Source organism: Dasypus novemcinctus, chromosome 3 (assembly GCF_030445035.2).
Source record: "Dasypus novemcinctus isolate mDasNov1 chromosome 3, mDasNov1.1.hap2, whole genome shotgun sequence".
Lineage (NCBI taxonomy): Eukaryota > Metazoa > Chordata > Mammalia > Cingulata > Dasypodidae > Dasypus > Dasypus novemcinctus.
The window spans coordinates 46,714,750-46,720,841 of record NC_080675.1 but is presented as its reverse complement, the minus strand read 5'-3'; the positions used below and the strand labels follow the sequence as shown (position 1 = coordinate 46,720,841).

General features: G+C 40.1%; 1 pseudogene; it reads right to left on the bottom strand.

Annotated features, from left to right (window-relative positions):
• Window positions 1-274: 274 nt before the first annotated feature.
• On the bottom strand, window positions 275-819 carry LOC131276179 (double homeobox protein A-like; annotated as a pseudogene).
• Window positions 820-6,092: the final 5,273 nt, after the last annotated feature.

Below are 6,092 nucleotides of genomic sequence, written 5' to 3'. Positions count from 1 at the left end.
TTCTGCTGAACTCTAGAAACAGGCTGGGTCAGGAGTGCTGCGGAGCTGTCTGCCTCCTGAAGTCTTGCTTACCATTTCCAGGGTCCTCAACTTGCAGTCTCAGAGGAAAGGGGTTTTCCAAGGAAGGTTGAGAGAAATATTTGGGGCCCAGGGTGATGACATCAGATACACTGAACTTGTTTCTGTGCTCCCTCATTCTGGTTCCAGGGAAATCAAGCAGTTGCTAGTGAGGATGGTGATATTTTGGATGGCTTCTAGACCTTGAATTCTCTCATTACAGATTGTGTCCTTGTTCTTGTCTTTGTTCTAAACCCTCAACAGTTTCTCTTTTTCTCTGGCCATGGAATCTAGATCTTCAGTTTTGAAACCAAATTTGGACTCTTGACTCTGGACCCCAGTTTCTTTAGCAAGTCATTCTCTGGAATCAATTCCAGGGTAAGGTTGTTTTCAAATGCCTCAATGAGAGTGCAGTATTGGGAAGAGGTATGGGAGGTACAGCACCATCTGGTTTCTCTATCTAGAGTAGCTCAAACCATTGCAGGGTGATCTTGCCTGTGATCTTGGCTTGATTCTAAGTCTTCCTCAGGTTCTGCTCTTCTCTTGGAGTAAGTGTCTAACTCTTCGATTCTGAAACCAAATCCGGATTCTAGACTCCTCAGAGTTAATTTCTAAAGCAAATTTTTGTTTGGTAGCAGAACTCGAGTAAGGTTTTTACTTAAAAGCGTGAATGAGGATTTTGAATTGCTCTGCTGTGAATTTAGTGTGACTGTGAGTTTGATATACAGCTATGATCTTGTTTGATGAGTTGTCCTGGGCCATGTTGGAAGGGATTCCTGGTGTTCAAATGAGACTAGGAGTGTGATCCACATGGAGATTCTGTTTTAGGATATTATGTGTATTACTTAAATGGTAAAATGGTCTGTATCAGTATTACTTTGGCAAAAGTTTTTGGCATATTTGAAGCCTATTTCATGATATAAACACTGTCATTTCTTTATCCTGACAATATGAGAAAACTGTTTTGTTTGTTTGTTTTAAGTATTGGGGTTCGAAGAAGAATGCATATGCTGAAAATGAGAATTAATGTCCAGGTCTCACTTTTTATCCATGATTGGAATGGGAGGTTGTGATAGAAAAATGGTCATGATGGGAGATTGTACCAGGAATCAGGTAGGAAGTGAGTGATTTTTTTTATAGAGGTGTAGCCCTCTATTCATTGCTCTCATATATCTCTTTGACAAAAGCTTTATAGTCAGTGTAGAAATTATAAAAAGGCTTCAAAACAGTTTTATATCAGCCTTCAACACTAAAGAACATATTTTAAGAAGTAAAATAATTTTCCCATCATATTAAATGTTATTTGAAGATAACACATCCTACTTTTTCTCACAGCAAGTGAGTGTATTGTTCCTTTCTCTGATCTGAAGTATATTTTCTGCAGATTAAATAAAAGAATGTTAGTCTGTGTGGTAGTTTGAGACTGTATGTATTCCAGAAAATATCATGTCTTTGGAGCTAATCCATTCCTGTAGGTGTGAACCTGTTGTAAGTGGGACCTTTGATTAAATTACTTCGGTTAAGGGCCTTTGATTAGATTACTTCAGTAAGGTATGACTCAGGGTGGATCTTTTTATTTATTTATTTACTTACTTATTTATTTTCAAGAAGCTTTAGATTATGTAAATGTTACATAAAAAATATAGGAGATTCCCATAAGCCCCATCCCTTCCCCCTCACACACTTTCCCACATTAATTGCATCTTTCATTAGTGTAGGACATTTGTTAAAATTGCAGGACACATATTGAAGCATTGTACTAGCCAAATACTATAGTTTACATTGTAGTTTACATTCGGCCCTGCACAACGTTTTTTTAAAAATTTTATTTCTCCCCACCCCTTTGTTGTTTTCACTTGCTGTGTCTGATCGTCTCCCTTGTTTCTTTAGGAGGTATCAGGAACCAAATCCGGGACCTCTGATGTGAGAGGAGGTGCCTAATTGCTTGAGCCACCTCCACTCCCTGCTTTGTTGTGTCTTTCATTATGTTTTTCTTCTTTGTGTCTCTTGTACATCATCTCGTTGCATCAGCTTACCATACCTGCCCATCATTTCAGCTTGCTGTCTTCTCTAGAAGGCACTGGGAATCTCTGCCTACTGTTTTGTTGTGTTTCTCATTATGTTTTTTATTCTTGTGTCTCTTGTATTGTCAACTTGCCATGCCTGCCCGTTGCACCAGTTTGCTATCTTCTTTGGGAGGTACTGGGATCTGAACCAACAATTTCCCATGTGGTGGGGGGAGCCCGGTTGCCTGAGCTACATCTGCTTCCCTGCCCCACACAATTTTACAGGTTATGGCAAGATTTACAATGGCCTGTACCCATCATTGCAATGCCATGCAGGTCAATTCCAATGTCCAGGGCGGATCTTAAACCTCTCACTAGAGTCTTTCATAAATTGGATGAATATCAAGAGACAGAAAGAGAGAGAAAAGGAGCTCAGATGGGAACCCACGGGAGTTGAGAGAGAAAGCCACAGGTGGAACATCCTAAGGCTGAAAGCAACAGAGCCCAGAGAAGGCAGAGGAGCCCCGGATCAATTTTGGGTGATTGGGGAGAGAGTGTTCCCTGATGATGCCATGATTTGGACACTTCTTAGCCTTGGAACTGTAAGCTTGCAACTTAATAAACCCCCATTGTAAAAATCATCCCATTTCTGGTATATTGCTCTTGGCAGCTTTTCACAAACTAAAAGAATCTGTTTAATTAAAAAAATAGGGAAACGGACTTTGGCCCAGTGGTTAGGGCGTCCGTCTACCATATGGGAGGTCCGCAGTTCAAACCCTGGGCCTCCTTGACCCGTGTGGAGCTGGCCATGCGCAGTGCTGATGCGCGCAAGGAGTGCCATGCCACGCAAGGGTGTCCCCCGCGTGGGGGAGCCCCACGCGCAAGGAGTGCGCCCGTGAGGAAAGCCGCCCAGCGTGAAAAGAAAGAGCAGCCTGCCCAGGAATGGCGCCGCCCACACTTCCCCTGCCGCTGACGACAACAGAAGCGGACAAAGAAACAAGACGCAGCAAATAGACACCAAGAACAGACAACCAGGGGAGGGGGGGAAATTAAATAAATAAATAAATCTTTAAAAAAATAAATAAATAAAAAATAAAAAACAAAAAAGTCAAATAGCCCTGAAGAAATCCTCAGATGCTCAGTACTTGTAGGCACTGTATTAGTCAGTGTTCTCTAGGAAAACAGAACCGCAAGGGCATAGTTGTAAATACTATGAGATTTTTATAAGAATTGTCTCATTTGACTGTGGGGATAGGCAAGTCCAAATTCCATAGGTTAGTCCACAAGCTGGGAACTTCAATGAAGATTTTCAATAAATTCCCCAGGAGAAGCTGGCTGGCTGAAGTAGAGAGGGAAATTTTCCCTTCTGACTGCTGAAATCTTCACTTCTCCTTTTAATGCCTTCAGCTGATTGGATAAGCCTTCTCTCATTGTTGAAGACAGTCTCCTCAGATGATTGTGGATATAATCAGTCATAGATGCTGATTATATAAATCTATGTTTGCTGGTTACTGATTACTTAAATTCAGGAAATATCCTCACAATGACAATCAGGCCAATGCTTGCTTGACCAAACAATAGGGCACCATAATCTGGCCAAGTTGGCACATGAACTTAACCTTCACAGGCACCAAGTCCACAAGATGGCATTAGACATAGGACCTAAGGTCTGTTGACAATGTGGTTAGATCCCCAAAACCCCTCTCCCATCCCACAGATCTCACTTCTAAAAACGAACAGCCAGCCAGTGATCTGAGGAAAACCTTCAACATAAAATAAACAAATCAGGGAAAGGACCTGAAGAAAATAGAGTCAATGTAGGGAAAACTTAAAAACAATGATTGTTAATATACTCATAAAGATAAACAGATCTATTCAGAAAAGAATAACAGATATGTTTGTACATGTTATATGTATATAAATATTATATACTGTATATAATATACAGATAAAAAGCTCTTAACTGTTATATATGATTAATGTATAATGTGCATGATATAATATAGCATAGTACATACATATATAAAAAAATCAATTAATAAGAGTGCCTAGAAATGAAGAAATAATCTCCCAGAAAGCATAATACAAAGCAAAAACAAAAGGATAAGAAAAAAACAGGAGAAAAAAATTTGAAATAGAGGATCAATATAGGAAATTGAACAAATGGGAGGTTCAGAAAGAGAGAAAATGCAAGAGAAGCAATATCACAGAAATAATACCAGAAATGTCACGGAACAGGACATGATTCTCCACTGAATCCCCAAAATGAACAAGAACCCACACTAAGGTACATCATGGTGAAGTTCAGTATTCTAGGATAAAGAGAAGATTCAGAAAGCATCCAAAAAGAAAAGCAAGACATCGTCTGAGGATCTGGAATCAGAATGGCACTGGACTTTTCAACATTAATACTGGATTCAGGAAGTGGCAATGCCTTCAACATTCTGCGGGAAAATACTTTTCAAATTAGAAGTCTGTATTCCTCCAAGCAGTCAGTCGCATGCAAGAAAAAAATGTGGAATAAAGCAATTCCCAGACAGTCAAGGTCTCCAAAACTTTGCCTCCTATGCCCTCCTCCTAAGGCAAAACCTGGAAGATGTGCTTCCATAAAACAACGGAGTAAACTGAAAAAAAAAAGTACTTGGGATCTAGTAAGAGAGACTCCAACTCAGCAGAGAGGCCAGAAGAATTCCCTGAATGGCTGTGAAGGGAACACCTAATGCAGGGGTCCTTAACCAGGGGTCCCTGGAAAGATTTCAGGGGGTCCATGAGCTTGAATTAAAAATCCAAAAAAGCATTATTCTTGTGGGGATGTGTTGGTGAGGGTGTGATATATTTATTAAATAATAGACTGTATAGTGTGGACTTAGTATGATTTTTATTTTGATGTAGCATGTTCTGAGCGCAGTGGATAACTGCCTGCAAAAAGGTTGGTAAAAATAGTGGAGATGGTTTTATGATGCTGTGGAAAACCTCAAATTTCTAAATGCTTGCTGAAATGACCACTTGAACAGATGTTGAACCATGTTAGGTTATCAGGTATTAAAATTATAGGAAAGTTGTAAAACATAATTTTGAATAATCCTGAAATTTAATTTAAAGACTTGCCGATATTGAGTGTCATGAAACTATCTGCCGCTACATTCTGAAAAGGCGTCCATGGTTTTCACCTGGCTGGCAAAGGGGTCCCGGGAACTAAAAGGCTAAGAACCTCTGTCCTAATTGCATGGTTTGAAGCTCCGTGGATCCCAGAAAAGTATATTCTTAAAGCTAACCCATTCCTGTGGGTAAACCTATTGGATGTAGGGCTTTTTGACTAGGTTAAGGTGTGGCCCAGAGTGGGTCTGCATTTCGGCAGCCTACCAACGAGTGGACATCACCATTCCAGGGTCCGCAGAATGGAGGAATAAAATATGGACTAGAATGGACTTACTGATACTCTACTATAAAACTATTGTGACGAGTAATAGAAGAAATTGTAGCATTGAAATGGAGAAAGTGGCCACAGTAGTTGCTGAGGGCAGGGAGAAGGTAGAAGAGATAGGATTTGGGGGCATTTTTGGGATTTTGAGTCGTCCTAAATGATTCTGCAGGGTCAGATGCTGGACTTTATATATCCTGCCATAACCCACTGAATGTACTGGGGGAGAGTGAACCACAGGGTAAACTATTATCCATGTGGTACAGCAGTGCCCCAAAATGTGTTCACCGAGTACGATGAGTGTGCCACAATGATGGAGGAGGTTGTTGGTGTGGGAGGAGTGGGGTGGGGGGAGGTGTATATGGGAACCTCTTATATTTTTTAATGTAAAATTTTTTGTGTTGTATATATCTTCAAAAAACCACAATTTACAAAAATGACGGGTGTGGGAGGGTGAGGAGTGGGATATATGGGAGCCTCTTATAGTTTTTTTAAAATTGTTTTTTTAATGTACGTTCTTTGTAATCTATTAACTTTAATTTAAAAAAAAAGAAAAAACCACCTAAGATGACAGCTGCATAGCAGTCTTAGAGGACTACCAGTTCACA